Source organism: Pseudophryne corroboree, chromosome 9, assembly GCF_028390025.1.
Source record: "Pseudophryne corroboree isolate aPseCor3 chromosome 9, aPseCor3.hap2, whole genome shotgun sequence".
NCBI classification, from domain to species: Eukaryota; Metazoa; Chordata; class Amphibia; order Anura; family Myobatrachidae; genus Pseudophryne; species Pseudophryne corroboree.
The window spans coordinates 218,852,061-218,868,657 of NC_086452.1; the positions used below are offsets into that span (position 1 = coordinate 218,852,061).

The 16,597-nt window shown below is 46.1% G+C and overlaps 1 protein-coding gene across 2 annotated transcripts in view; it reads right to left on the reverse strand.

Moving 5' to 3' along the window:
* DENND1B (DENN domain containing 1B) overlaps window positions 1-16,597 on the reverse strand; it is a 505,665-nt gene that overhangs the window by 328,313 nt on the left and 160,755 nt on the right. The window contains exons 2-3 of one of the 2 annotated variants that reach the window (XM_063940123.1): window positions 14,365-14,530; window positions 13,003-13,046 (exon numbers count right to left, since the gene is read on the reverse strand). The gene's annotated coding sequence lies outside the window, so the exon portion shown is untranslated. The remainder of the gene's footprint in view (window positions 1-13,002; window positions 13,047-14,364; window positions 14,531-16,597) is intronic. The other variant, XM_063940124.1, reaches the window with a different exon arrangement.

A 16,597-nucleotide genomic window follows, 5' to 3' on the forward strand; every position in this document is an offset into this window, starting at 1 on the left:
ATGAGGATTGTCTGAACTCTTGTTCTCCTTATGAGTTTCAGAACTCTTCGAATGAGTGGAAGTGGAGGAAACACGTACACCAACTAGAACATCCACGGAGTCACTAGGGCGTCCACTGCCACGGCTTGCGGGTCTCTTGACCTGGAACAATACCTCCGAAGCTTCTTGTTGAGACGGGAGGCCATCATGTCTATTTGAGGTACACCCCAAAGATCTGTCACCTCCGTGAAGACCTCCGGACAGAGTCCCCACTCTCCTGGATGGAGATCGTGTCTGCTGAGTAAGTCCGCTTCCCAGTTGTCTACTCCCAGAATGAAGATTGCTGACAGTGCCACAGCATGCTTTTCTGCCCAGAGGATGATTCTTGTTACCTCCGACATTGCTGCTCTGCTCTTTGTTCCGCCCTGTTGGTTTATGTAGGCCTCCGTCGTTACATTGTCCGACTGCACTTGAATGTCTCGATCTCGCAGAAGGTGAGCCGCTTGGAGAAGACCGTTGTAGACGGATCTTAGTTCCAGAATGTTTATTTGAAGACTGGATTCCAGGCTTGATCACCTTCCTTAGAATGTTTCCCCTTGAGTGACTGCACCCCAGCCCCGGAGACTTGCATCTGTGGTAAGAAGGACCCAGTCCTGAATCTCGAACCTGCAGCCCTCCAGAAGGTGAGGCATTTGGAGCCACCAGAGGAGTTAAATCCTGGCTTTCGGCGACAGACGTATCCTCTGGTGCATGTGTAGGTGAGAACCTGACCATTTGTCTAGGAGATCCAGTTGGAAGGACCGAGCATGAAACCTTCAGTACTGCAGAGCCTCGTAGGAGTCAACCATCTTCCCCAGAAGGCGAATGCACTGATGAACCGATACAGGGGCTGGCTTCAGGACATCCCAGAACATTGTTTGAATCACGAACGCTTTCTCCTCTGGCAGAAACACCCTCTGCACTTCCGTGTCGAGAATCATCCCCAGAAAAGACAATCTCCTTGTCGGCTCCAAATGTGACTTTGGAAGGTTCAGGATCCAACCGTGTTACCGGTAAGTCATGATAACAATGGACTGCAACAACGTCTCCCGGGCGATGCCTTTATCAGCAGAACGTCCATATATGGGATTATGTTCACCTCCTGTCTGCGGAGGAGAACCATCATCTCGGCCATCACCTTGGTGAACACCCTCGGTGCTGTGGAGAGGGCGAATGGCAGGGCCTGAAATTGACAAGTGACTGGCTAACAGTGCAAATCTGAGATAAGCCTGGTGTGGCGGCCAAATCGGAATGTGGAGGTACGCATCCTTGATATTCAGGGATACCAGGAACTCTCCCTCCTCCAGACCTGAAATCACTGCTCTGAGAGACTCCATTTTGAATTTGAACACCCTCAGGTAAGGGTCCAACGTTTACAAGTTCAAAATTGGTCTGACCAAACCATCAGGTTTCGGTACCACAAAAAGGTTTAAATAATAATAACCCTTGTTTTGCATATGAGGTGGAACTGGGACAATGACCTGTGACTTTTCCAATTTTTGGATGGCTTCCCGTAGGACATTTCTGTCTGTCAGCAAAGCTGGCAAGCTTGATTTGAAGAATCGGTGAGGCGGGAATTTTTGAAACTCCAGTCTGTACCCCTGGGACACAATATCCTGTACTCAGGGATCCAGGCCAGATGACACCCAGACGTGTCTGAAACGTCTCAGTCTCGCACCCACCAGCCCGTCCTCCAGGCTGTGCGGTCCACCATCATGCTGAGGATTTGAGAGACCAGAAGCAGGTTTCTGGTCCTGGGAGCCTGCGGGTGCAGGCTTTTTTGGATTTTGCACGACCTCCTCTAAAGAAAGTGGTAGGAGGCTTGGACTTTTTTGCCTTAGCGGTCCGAAAGGACTGCGACTCAGCTGAAGAAAATGGTTTCTTCGTAGAAGGTGTAGCAGAGGGAAGGAAAGGTGACTTACCCGCGGTTGCTGTGTAAATCCACAAATCCAACGCTTCCCCAAAAAGAGCCTGACCTGTATAGGGTAGGTTCTCCACACTTCTCCTGGATTCCGCGTCTGCAGACCATTGGCGTAGCCAGAGTCCCCTGCGAGCTGAGACCGACATGGAAGATATTCGTGCAATCAGCGTAGCCAGGTCCTTCATGGATTCCACCATGAACCCCGCAGAATCCTGTATGTTACGTAGAAACAATTCAATGTCACTTCTATCCATTGTATCCAAGTTCTCTAGTAATATGCCTGACCACTTTACAATGGCTTTAAAAATCCATGCACAGGCAATAGTGGGCCTTAACGCCACTCCTGAAGCAGTGTATATGGAGTTGAGCATAGTGTCAATTTTACGATCAGCCGGTTCTTTTAACGCGGTAGATCCTGGGACACGTAAAACCACCTTTTTAGACAGTCTGGAGACAGATGCGTCAACTATGGGTGGGTTTTCCCATTTTTTCCTATCCTCCTCAGGGAAGGGAAAAGCAATCAGAACCCTTTTTGGGATTTGGAATTTTTTCTCCGGATTTTCCCAGGATTTTTCAAATATAGCGTTTAATTCTTTAGACGCAGGGAAGGTTAGCGAGGCTTTCTTATTGTCAGTGAAGTAATCCTCCTCAATCTGCTCAGGTGGCGTGTCATTAATGTTTAACACATCGCTAATGGCCTCAATCATGAGCTGCACCCCCTTTTCAAGGAATGCCGCTCCCCTCAGCACATCCCCATCACCGTCTGTAGTATCAGAATCGGTATCCGTGTCATCTTGCATAATCTGGGCAAGTGCACGTTTCTGTGGGAACATACTATGGGATTTTGCAGGAATAGGAATAGAACCTGACCAAACTGCCATAGAGTTCTTTAACACCCAAGTTTCAGTCTCAGTATGAGCTACCCTGGTAGAGATCTGAAAGATCATCCCCTTAATAGAGGACAACCACTCAGGCTCATCAATTGGGATCCAAGACAAGACATTACATTCCTGTGTACATGGAATAGATTCCTACTGAGAGGAAATATCCTCTGCAGCATATGACACAGAGTCTCTAGACATTGCTATGTGAGAAAACAAACACCCACACACACACACACACAGGGAAATGTCAGACACAGTTTCCCCCCCAAGTATGCCACAGAGAGACACAGAGATTGGAGCCAACCCTCACACAGCGCTTTCTGAGGTAGATATAAAGCAACTACCTAGCGCTTACTGCGTACCTTAATAGAGTACACAGTATTTACACAGCCCCCCCCCCCCCCCCCCCCGCCTTCTACAACTCCCTGGTACTGCACAGGATAGCTGGAGTTGCTTGGAGGGACAGCTCTTCCTGTCAGCGTCTCTGTATAGGACCTGCAGGCAGGAAAATGGCGCTGAACGCTGCTGGGTCCGCTCTGTTGCCAGCAGCCTCCCTGTGCCTAACTTAACTCTTAGAAAAATAATAAAACTAAAGAAGCTCTAGGAGCTGCCCCAGCTGTGACTGGCACATTTTCTAAACTAAGTCTGGTAGGAGGGGGATAGAGGGAGGAGCCAGCCCACACTCTCAAACTCTTAAAGTGCCAGCGCCTCCTAGTGGACCTATCTATACCCCATGGTACTAATGTGGACCCCAGCATCCTCTAGGACGTAAGAGAAAAAGCCTAGGATGTTCTGTCTGTGGTATGGTCATTTTATTAATCTTGGTGTGTATTGTATTTTGGGAATTTAATGTTGGAGGGGGGGGCATATACTATGTTTAGGTGACTTTATGATGGGGGGCATGAACTGTGCTTATGATGATGTGGAGGGGGGTGTACTGTATTTTATGGATTTGATTATGTGGGGGTATGCTTTGGGTATTTGTATAGTAGCAGTGACAAATCTAATAATAAGCATGGAAGTGAGAACTGAATAACAAGACTAATATAGAGATTGAGAGGAGGAGTGGAAAACAAGACTAATAGTGGAGGAGTGATACAGGAGTACTAATAGTAGGCAGAGGAAGAGTGATAGAGAGCAGTAATAATATGAGGTATGGTATGGTGAGAAGCGATAAAGATGAACAACAATGTCTGGTAGAGGGGAGCATTTATAGAGCATACTGCATGTAGGGTATAGGCGATAAAGTAAAATATAAGAAAAGTCATACACATCGATAATGCTAGCAGTTATTGGAGAGCCAATAGAATAAATTAACGTGCACTGACAGAACAGTGCTTTTACTTACTCTCACACAAAAACTTATTTATAAACAGAAATATATAAAATATCACACATTCCATATATGTAAGTTTTTCTTCCCCACAAGTCAAAGTGATAGACTATTTCTGAAACCTGCTGGTAACATACTCTGCATTATGATGAACAGTGTCTAACTATAAGTGGATTAAACACTGCTGCATATATTATTTGAAAATATGTCTAACAAGTAGCTTCATTATCTTCTGCCTTTTCACAAATCCTTGTGATCTACAAACGCTACATTTTCCTCTTTTAATTTTACCAACAGCTGGGAAGGGTGAGCTCCCAATCCATTCTTAGCGCTCACATCGTGTCACAGACCTCCTCTCTCTCCTCATTGTATTTCCTGCATAACAGAGGAAAGGCCCTTCTTCTAAAGATCAATTCATATTTCCATAATCCATGCTTGTGTCTCTCCCCAGGGTGGTGGGTGTCCCTCGTGTCTCTGGCTACGTTCTACAACTGTCAATAAGTCCTGGTAACAATGGGATTTAGACAAAGGGGCTTTTGCAGACAAAAGAGTCTGATGGGGGGTGCGGGAGGAGTATGCCGATGCCATATGCTGGTTTGATTTCTAAAACACCCTCCAGGTAATAGAAATACTATTTCTTCATCCTAATCCCCAACCTGCACTTTTAACCCCTCTGTTTAGCAAAGACTATTTACATGCAATTCATTTTTAAAGGATTAAATACATTTGGCTAGACTCCAAATAACACTGACCTGATCATTTTAATTAGCACAATACATTTATAAGTTTGGATCAAATCAGTAATTCTGCTTTTAACAATACATGGTGACAGACTGGTTGGAAATAGAATGTGAACAGAAGCAGGTATAATCTAGGTAACAGTAAAGAGCTAATGCAGATATCTATGTTTAAAAGAGGAGATAAAATGACAACAAAACCATGAGTGGTATTTCAATCTGAAGGCAGCCATTGGACTACAATATGCAGCAGCATTCTTATACTTGCTGGCAGGTGACCCCTGGATATGCGCTACTGAAACTAAATACTTGCATGAAAGCACCATCACCTCAGCAATCACAACATCTACAAGCAGCTCAGATGTTAGGAAGTTAAGGGGGGTACACACGGAGAGATCAGTGCTTAACTTCTAAGCAATCTGACTAGATTGCTTAGAAGTTAAGCACTGATCTCTCCGTGTGTACCCCCCCCCCCCCCCCCCCCCACAGCGATAGCGATGCACGGTCCCGTGGCCCCTTAAAGCCAGTACTGACGGCGGAGATGTGTGTTGAGCGATCTATCAGTGACCGCTCAGCACACATCTCTCCCCCCACTCAGCACAGCGCGATGTGTGCTGAGCGAGGGGGGATGGGTGCGCTCATTTCACCCAACGGGTGAAATGAGTGATGTGCTAGATTGAGCCTGCATGCATGCAGGCCAATCTAGTCAGGTTGCTTAGAATTTAAGCACTGATCTCTCCGTGTTTACCCACCTTTAGATGGAAAATTAGGAAAATAAGAATTTACTCACCGGTAATTCTATTTCTCGTAGTCCGTAGTGGATGCTGGGTACTCCGTAAGGACCATGGGGAATAGACGGGCTCCGCAGGAGACTGGGCACTCTTTAAAGAAAGATTAGGTACTACATCTGGTGTGCACTGGCTCCTCCCTCTATGCCCCTCCTCCAGACCTCAGTTAGGGAAACTGTGCCCAGAAGAGCTGACATTACTAGGAAAGGATTTGGAATCCAGGGTAAGACTCATACCAGCCACACCAATCACACCGTACAACTTGTGATAACTATACCCAGTTAACAGTATGAACAATAGCTGAGCCTCATTCAACAGATGTCTCAGAACAATAACCCTATAGTTAAGCAATAACTATATACAAGTATTGCAGAAGTCCGCACTTGGGACGGGCTCCCAGCATCCACTACGGACTACGAGAAATAGAATTACCGGTGAGTAAATTCTTATTTTCTCTGACGTCCTAGTGGATGCTGGGTACTCCGTAAGGACCATGGGGATTATACCAAAGCTCCCAAACGGGCGGGAGAGTGCGGATGACTCTGTAGCACCGAATGAGCAAACTCAAGGTCCTCCTCAGCCAGGGTATCAAACTTGTAGAATTTTGCAAACGTGTTTGACCCCGACCAGGTAGCAGCTCGGCCAAGTTGTAAAGCCGAGACCCCTCGGGCAGCCGCCCAAGAAGAGCCCACCTTCCTCGTGGAATGGGCTTTGACTGATTTAGGATGCGGCAGTCCAGCCGCAGAATGTGCAAGTTGAATCGTGCTACAGATCCAGCGAGCAATAGTCTGCTTTTAGAAGCAGGAGCACCCAGCTTGTTGGGTGCATGCAGGATAAACAGCGAGTCAGTTTTTCTGACTCTAGCCGTCCTGGAAACATAGATTTTCAGGGCCCGGACTACGTCCAGCAACTTGGAATCCTCCAAGTCCCGAGTAGCCGCAGGCACCACAATAGGTTGGTTCAAATGAAACGCTGATACCACCTTAGGGAGAAATTGGGTACGAGTCCTCAATTCTGCCCTGTCCATATGAAAGATCAGATAAGGGCTTTTACATGACAAAGCCGCCAATTCTGACACACGCCTAGCCGAAGCCAAGGCCAAAAGCATGACCACTTTCCACGTGAGATACTTCAACTCCACGGTCTGAAGTGGCTCAAAACAATGTGATTTTAGGAAATCCAACACTACGTTGAGATCCCAAGGTGCCACTGGAGGCACAAAAAAGGGGCTGAATATGCAGCACTCCCTTAACAACGTCTGAACTTCAGGCAGCGTCTTTCCTAGCCTTTAACAGCGTAGGAATCACTTCATCTGGAACGCCCTTTTCCGTTAGGATCCGGCGTTCAACCGCCAAGCCTTCAAACGCAGCCGCGGTAAGTCTTGGAACAGACAGGGCCCCAGCAGTAACAGGTCCTGTCTGAGAGACAGAGGCAATGGGTCCTCCGAGATCATTTCTTGTAGTTCTGGGTACCAAGTTCTTCTTGGCCAAACCGGAACTACGAGTATAGTTCTTACTCCTTTCTTACTTACTATCCTCCGTACCTTGGGTATGAGAGGAAGAGGAGGGAACACATGAACCGACTGGTACACCCACGGTGTCACTAGTGCGTCCACAGCTATCGCCTGAGGGTCTCTTGACCTGGCGCAATACTTTTTTAGCTTTTTGTTTAGGTGGGACGCCATCATGTCCACCTGTGGCCGTTCCCAACGGTCTACAATCTGCGTGAAGACTTCTGGATGAAGTCCCCACTCTCCTGGGTGGAGGTCGTGCCTGCTGAGGAAGTCTGCTTCCTAGTTTTCCACACCCGGAATGAACACTGCTGACAGTGTTAGCACGTGATTCTCCGCCCATCGGAGAATCCTTGTGGCTTCTGCCAACGCCATCCTGCTTCTTGTGCCGCCTTGTCGGTTTACATGGGCGACAGCCGTGATGTTATCTGACTGAATCAGCACCGGCTGGTTTTGAAGCAGGGGTTCTGCTTGACTTAGGGCATTGTAAATGGCCCTTAGGTCCAGAATATTTATGTGTAGGGAAGTCTCCTGACTCGACCATTGTCCTTGGAAGTTTCTTCCCTGAGTGACTGCTCCCCAACCTCGGAGGCTTGCATCAGTGGTCACCAGGACCCAGTCCTGAATGCCGAATCTGCGGCCCTCGAGAAGATGAGCACTCTGCAGCCACCACAGCAGAGACACCCTGGCCCTCGGAGACAGGGTGATCAGCCGATGCATCTGAAGATGCGGTCCTCACTTGACTAACAGGTCCCACTGAAAGTTCCTTGCATGGAACCTGCCGAAGGGAATTGCTTCGTAAGAAGCTACCATCTTTCCCAGGACTCGCGTGCAATGATGCACCGACACCTGTTTTGGTTTCAGGAGGTCTCTGACCAGAGATGACAACTCCTTGGCCTTCTCCTCCGGGAGAAACACCTTCTTCTGTTCTGTGTCCAGAAACATGCCCAATATCAGCAGACGCGTCGTAGGAACCAGCTGCGACTTTGGGATATTCAGAATCCAGCCGTGCTGTTGTAGCACTTCCTGAGATAGTGCTACACCGATCAACAACTGCTCCTTGGACCTCGCCTTTATAAGGAGATCGTCCAAGTACGGGATAATTATAACTCCCTTCTTTCGAAGTAGTATCATCATTTCGGCCATTACCTTGGTACACACCCTCGGTGCCGTGGACAGACCCAACGGCAACGTCTGGAATTGGTAATGGCAGTTCTGTACCACAACCTTGAGGTACTCCTGGTGAGGTGGGTAAATGGGGACATGTAGGTAAGCATCCACGATGTCCAGTGACACCATAAAATCCCCCTCTTCCAGGCTTGCAATAACTGCCCTGAGCGATTCTATTTTGAACTTGAACTTCCTTATATAAGTGTTCAAGGATTTTAAGTTTAGAATGGGTCTCACCGAACCGTCTGGTTTCGGTATCACAAACATTGTGGAATAGTAACCTCGTCCCTGTTGAAGGAGAGGAACTTTGATTATCACCTGCTGGAGGTACAGCTTGTGAATTGCCGCCAGTACTACCTCCCTTTCCTTGGGAGTAGCAGGCAAGGCTGATTTGAGGTAACGGCGAGGGGGAGACGTCTCGAACTCCAGCTTGTATCCCTGAGATACCTGTAGAACCCAGAGATCCACCTGTGAGCGAACCCACTGGTCGCTGAAGTTCCGGAGACGGGCCCCCACCGCACCTGGCTCCACCTGTGAAGCCCCAGCGTCATGCGGTGGACTTAGTGGAAGCAGGGGAGGATATTTGTTCCTGGGAACTGGCTGTCTGGTGCAGCTTTTTCCCTCTACCCCTGCCTCTGGGCAGAAAGGACGCGCCTCTGACCCGCTTGCCTTTCTGAGGCCCAAAGGACTGTACTTGATAATACGGTGCTTTCTTAGGCTGTGAGGGAACCTGAGGTAAAAAAGTCGATTTCCCAGCTGTTGCTGTGGACACGAGGTCCGAGAGACCGTCCCCAAACAATTCCTCACCCTTATAAGGCAAAACTTCCATGTGCCTTTTAGAATCAGCATCACCTGTCCACTGCCGAGTCCATAATACTCTCCTGGCAGAAATGGACATTGCATTAATTCTAGATGCCAGCCGGCAAATATCCCTCTGTGCATCTCTCATATATAAGACTACGTCTTTAATATGCTCTATAGTTAGCAAAATAGTATCCCTGTCAAGGGAATCAATGTTATCTGACAGGGAATCAGACCATGCTGCTGCAGCACTACACATCCATGCTGAAGCAATAGCAGGTCTCAGTATAGTACCTGAGTGTGTATACACAGACTTCAGGATAGCCTCCTGCTTTCTATCTGCAGGCTCCTTTAAGGCGGCCGTATCCTGAGACGGCAGTGCCACCTTTTTTGATAAGCGTGTGAGCGCCTTGTCCACCCTAGGGGACGTCTCCCAGCGTAACCTATCCGTTGGCGGGAAAGGGTACGCCATTAGTAACCGCTTAGAAATCACTAGTTTCTTATCTGGGGAACACCACGCTTCTTCACACAATTCATTTAACTCATCAGATGGGGGAAAAGTCACTGGCTGCTTTTTCTCCCCAAACATAATACCCTTTTTTTGTGGTAACCCGGTTAATGTCAGAAATGTGCAACACATTTTTCATTGCCGTAATCATACATCGGATGGCCCTTGTGGATTGTACATTTGTCTCATCCTCGTCGACACTGGAGTCAGACTCCGTGTCGACATCTGTGTCTGCCGTCTGAGGTAGCGGGCGTTTTTGAGCCCCTGATGGCCTCTGAGACGTTTGGGCAGGCGCGGGCTGAGATGCCGGCTGTCCCAAAGCTGTTACGTCATCGAACCTTTTATGCAAGGAGTTGACACTGTCGGTTAATACCTTCCACATATCCATCCACTCTGGTGTCGGCCCCCCAGGGGGCGACATCACACTTATCGGCTCCTGCTCCGCCTCCACGTAAGCGTCCTCATCAAACATGGCGACACAGCCGTACCGACACACCGCACACACACACACAGGGAATGCTCTGACTGAGGACAGGACCCCACAAAGTCCTTTGGGGAGACAGAGAGAGAGTATGCCAGCACACACCACAGCGCTATATAACCAGGGATTTACACTAAAGTGAGTGATTTTTCCCTATAGCAGCTTATTATACACTGCAGGGGAGAGCCTGGGGAGCTGCCTTCCAGCGGAGCTGTGAAGAGAAAATGGCGCCCGTGTGCTGAGGAAGATAGCCCCGCCCCTTTCTCGGCTGACTTCTCCCGCTTTTTTATATGCTTTATGGCGGGGGATTATGCACATATACAGTATATTAGCTGTATTATGTGCTATTTAGCCATGTAAGGTACTCTAATTGCTGCCCAGGGTGCCCCCCCCAGCGCCCTGCACCCATCAGTGACCGGAGTGTGTGGTGTGCAGAGGGAGCAATGGCGCACAGCTGCAGTGCTGTACGCTACCTTAATGAAGACCGGAGTCTTCAGCCGCCGATTTTCAACTTCTCTTCGGTTCTTCTGGCTCTGCAAGGGGGACGGCGGCGCGGCTCCGGGACAGGACGACCGAGGACTGGGCCTGTGTTCGATCCCTCTGGAGCTAATGGTGTCCAGTAGCCTAAGAAGCCCAAGCTAGCTGCAAGCAGGTAGGTTCGCTTCTCTCCCCTCAGTCCCACGTAGCAGTGAGTCTGTTGCCAGCAGATCTCACTGAAAATAAAAAACCTAACAAATACTTTCTTTCTAGGAAGCTCAGGAGAGCCCCTAGAGTGCATCCAGCTCTGGCCGGGCATAGATTCTAACTGAGGTCTGGAGGAGGGGCATAGAGGGAGGAGCCAGTGCACACCAGATGTAGTACCTAATCTTTCTTTAAAGAGTGCCCAGTCTCCTGCGGAGCCCGTCTATTCCCCATGGTCCTTACGGAGTACCCAGCATCCACTAGGACGTCAGAGAAATGGGATTATCCTTTAAAGAGCACTACAAGCATAGCCATAACCCCAGGTTAAGTGGTTAGGAACTCTGCGTCTTCCATACAGATGTCACACATGCCATAGCTGACAAGACGGAATACAGACCTTGCAGGCTGGAGAATGCGGGTGTGGTTTGTTTTATCGACAGCGTCTAGGTCGACAATGTTTAGGTCGACCACTATAGGTCGACAGTCACTAGGTCGACATGGATGGAAGGTCGACAGGGTTTCTAGGTCGACATGTGCTAGGTCAACAGGTCTAAAGGTCGACATGAGGACTTTTTTTTTTTTTTGGTGTCTTTTTCTTAGTAAAGTGACCGGGACCCCAAATTAGTGCACCGCTTCGCTCGCCATGCTTCGGGCATGGTGCCTTCGCTCCGCTACCGCTTCGCTCGGCACACTTTACCGTTCCAATCGTAGTCCACATGGATCGTTAAGTATGAAAAAATCCAACAAAAAAAAAAAAAGTGAAAAACTCATGTCGACCTTTAGACCTGTCGACCTAGCACATGTCGACCTAGAAACCCTGTCGACCTTCCATCCATGTCGACCTAGTGAATGTCGACCTATAGTGGTCGACCTAAACATTGTCGACCTAGACACTGTCGATCTTCAGACCGGATCCCGGAGAATGCAGAGGCAGTGAAGCTTCCTTAAGCATTAGGTTAGTTTATGAACTTGAGTAAGAAAATTCGCTAGTAAGAAATTAGCTCATACATATACATAAAGATTGTAAATTCCCATACAGCTTTAGCATAGAGTTCCCCAGATATTAAACTATTCCATTGATCTAATACACTGGAGGGAAAAACCTTTATAAAACTTGACTGCTCATGACTGATAAAAAACATTAATGTCAAGTTGTTTTGTCCCTCACTGTGATTGTCCCTGAGACTCACATAAGCTAGCCATCTAAGATATACAGGGTTGTCATAACACTGCCTCCTGTCACCCTCCTGTTCTGTGCTATGCTGTGGCGCCAAAGAGCGTACTAATTCCACAGGCCCAGGTCTGATGGAGGGGCTTGGGTCTCCCCCTCCAATTTATCTGGCAACAGCGGCTGCAGCTTTTCTCCCCAGCCATATGTAGGGAGGCGCATAAAATACAATACATAACGCCGCCTCCTGGAATTAGGCCACACACCCTGAAAAGTACCTGGGCCCAGCCAGGCTCTCTACTGCCCTGGTGCTATGTGTATTTGGTATTTTTGTCTGTAGTTTTACTGTTGTTCACTTTACATATGCTAAACATGATTATGTTTACTCCTTGTACTGTCCTGTAGGCACTTTGTGGCACCTTACAAATAAAGTGAATACTAACAAAATATGTAGCGGGGCAACAGTCTAAAACAGCTTAAATGTACAGGTGAATAATGTCACTGGACCTGCGTGTTCTACAAATGTGGTTGTTTTTTTCCTAAGAAAAAAAGATTATGGTTCAATTGTATTATTATTTCAAAATGGTAAATACTGCTGTATAATTCCAATTAGAAAGCACTAGTACTTTGTATTAAGTTATTAAGTTGATTACAGAATATTCTTTACATTTCAAGTTTAAAAAAGTATTTTAAATATTTTGAAGCAGTCGATACATTTGAGCTTTATGAATTGCACTTGCATATAATTACTGCGGCATCCATTCTGCTGGAACACAGCATGAAAGTGAATGAAGGGCATGTTCAGGGTGTACTTGCAGTCAGGCGGCTTTTGCCGCTGGCGAACATATAAAAATTGTGTACTACATACAATAAACCGAGAATTTCTGCTTGCTGCCCAAAGATTTTCCAAGAAGCTGAGGACAGTTCACATCATTACTTCCAGCAGAGCTCACTGGGGGGTTTAATATTAACAAAATCAGACCTCCCTGTGATGTTACTGACCTGGTCAGAGAAATCCTCCGGGAATTTCCACAGTAAGTTTGGGTCTGTAAATAATTGACACAGAGCATTAATCAGAGGAGTGAGGACAGAATGTAACCACTAGAGACATTGATACCGACAATTTATCTCCCAAAGATGATCAGAATTCAGTACAAAAAATATATCTATAATTCCACTGAATGCAAAATAGTTAATCCTGACTTCTAAAATGGGTTACAGAGTGTTTCAACTTGTAGCCATTAGAATATAGCACAGATCAGCAAAACAGTATTTGAAAGCAATAAACAAGTCTAGTGAATCACTATATTAAGGAGTACAATCATATCTAGATTATTACTCAATTATAAAACATAGTTAATGCACTTAATGAATTAAGCTTTCAGTAAAAATGACCAATCTTAAGGGCCCCATACACTAGGATGATTTTACACGATTTCATACAATTCCGATATATCCATCTGATATATTGTATGATATTGTGTACATTTTACATCGTATCCAATCTAATGCGCGTCCCCGTCGCTGTCGGATAAGAACCCCTAGGTCGTTGGTGCTGCACTAATGATATATCGGAATTGGATGGAATCGGATGAAAAAAGTGTGTTTTTTGTGCATTTGATATATCGCATGCGATGTATCACAGGGAAGTTTGACTGGCATTCTCAGGACACTCCCAGCCCATCAGATATATCTCATGGTACAATTGTATGCCGTACGATATATTGCATGCGATGTATAGCGGCTTCATCAATCGCATGCGATATATCTTATGTAAAAATAGCACAAAAGTACCAAATTGTATGGATTCACTCCCAGGAAGGTCCCGGGGGAGTTCAAGGGAAATTACATCCTACTTCAGCCTCAGACATATCGTTGTAGTGTATGGGGCCATTAAAACTAGTGATGAGCGGATTCGGTTTTACTCGGTTCTCAAAACCGAATCTTATTGGCTATCCAAAACACGTGACATCCGTGAGCCAATAAGATTCGGTTTTGAGAACCGAGTAAAACCGAGTAAAACCGAATCCGCTCATCTCTAATTAAAACACATTGCTGTCAGTTGCACATGATATGCTATCAAAGTTTAATTGTGCTTCTATTAATCTTTATCAGTTACTTCTTCAATCCAATTGTAGCTCACTGACAAAAAACAACACTTATTATAATAATAGGATGGATTTAGGGGTCAGTGTGCCCATAGGCACAACAGTAATGGCCGTTCCCCATCATCCAATTTTCTTATTTTCATTGTTTGGTTATAAGCTCTTTATTAGGGTTTGACAGTTTAATATACTACAGTATTATAAAACAAGCCATTAGCTATGACATTTAGCTTATTTTTAATTATGTATACATATTTACCTAGTAGGTAGGGATGTGCGGTGAGGTCAATGGCTCAGGAGGCACTGGCTAGCACCAGAGCCAGATTTACCCGCAATATATGAGCCAAAGGGTGCATGTGGGCATTATACACAGGTGCAGCAGTATATACTCCTGGAAATTTGGCGAGATGTGGCTCAGAGATGTGCTGAAAAGATAGACAGGTGAGCCATAGACTTATTACTCCAGAGTTTTGACTAAAAAAATGATTAGAATAATACACAGAAGATATTTCTAACATATTCTTTGCATTTTTCATCTACTTTAAAGTCAAAACTCTGGTGTAAATGTTAGAATGACAGGAAAGGCTCCGTCTCACCTCACCGAACGTCCTACTTCATTTAAGATTGTGTATGATACATTACAAAGGAAATATTTTATAGTTACTGGCAAATTTAAGACTGACAGCAATAAAACATGGATCCAAGTACTGCCCCCCAGCGAGTGGCACCCCTAGGCAGAAATATATTAAGAGGCTGGGGGTGGGGGTGGGGGGGGGGGGGGGGAGTTGGGCACAGGGCTTTGCTCTCTAAAGGGGGCTACCAGGCCGGATCAGCTCCGACCCTACTCCAGCACTACATCAGCAACTCTCCTAACAGCAGCACTGATGATATATTATATAGGGTGGCTCTGATGAGTTGCCGCTCTGATGATGGGAGAGCCGCTGCTGGTTGGGGAGTCTGCAAACGGTCCCCTGTCAGTGCATGGCTGTCTCCTGTATGTCTCCCTGCTTGACACTTGCTCTCCTCCTCCAGCTGTGACAAGCAAAAGCATTGTGCTGGGTCTGACCATGAGGGATGAGAAGTACGAGGACCAGGAGGCTGGACTTTGCTCTGCAGCTTCCTGCATGACAATCATGGTACTCTTGGAAGACTGAGCTGAACACAGCCCATTCCACTCATCGATATGCGAATAGGACGCACAAGCAGCTTCTGCTGATTAAAATGATATGCAACATGCCTACATTCTGTGTGTGACTGTCTCTGTAACTGCATGCAAAATGCGGTTACAGTACTTTTCTAGAAAACACTAACATACTGTTTTATATGCAGATACAGCCGCAGACGCACACAGAATTTAGGCGTGCTGCATATCATTTCAATCAGCAGAGTCTGCTTGTTGTCTTATACACATAGCGATGCTAATAAAATGCATTTTAGGCAAAACAATACGCCCAACGCTAATGGAGTTGCACAAGACCTGTCAGCTCACTCCACGCCAAGCATCTCCTGCTGTGTGGCGTATTGAAGCAAGATGTACGAGGACAATAAATATATTTTGTTTAATACCAATAATAATACATTTCTTAAGAGTGCCTCAACAAAAAGTCTTCTTTATTTCTTACATACCTGTATGTTACAATGCATGACTAATGGGAGTACCACCAATTGAGCTATGCTAATGAATAAATTCTGATAGTACACATAAACATTTTTCTATCATAATACTACACAAACAGTATATACAAATCTCTTGGGATCAGGTCTGTGCAGAATCTCACCCTCTCTTGTTAACACTCATGAACTGCACAGGTTCTCCAGCTGAATAAAACCAGGTGAAATACAGGCAAGAAGTCAGCCAGCCACAGAATCTGTATACTTTAATTCATGAGTGTCCCGGTTTAAATATGCCCGGTTTAGTATAATGTGTGTACACACACACATATATATATATATATATATATATATATATAGATATATATATATATATATATATATATATATATAGATATACAGCATCAGCCGGCACTCCCATAATTGTTTTCAGCGTGCTCAGGTGCCAGAGACAAAAAATACATGTAACTGCAACCAAAAACGGCACTCAGAGACAGTATTGCAAAAAAATACTATTATTCCAAAAATCAACGTTTCGAGGCTCAAAGCCCCGTCGTCAGGACAAAACAGCAACAGTACATATATATACACACACATACACACACGCATATACATATACATATATATTCCATTGCAGCCGGCACTCCTATGAATGTAAAGGAAAAAACAATGGTTCCCTAATGCACACTGAGTGAATAATATTCCTACATAATAGTCAGATAATACGGAGATCTTGGTTGCGTATATCTGCAGATATAGGGTTAAGCCCCCAGGCCGATCGACAAGGCCTCTCCGTCACTGGGGGTCCCTAATATTAGGTATGGGTCCGGGGTGCAGGACCCCATAATGTCGGCACAGGTCGGCTACCCCAGGTCAGCACA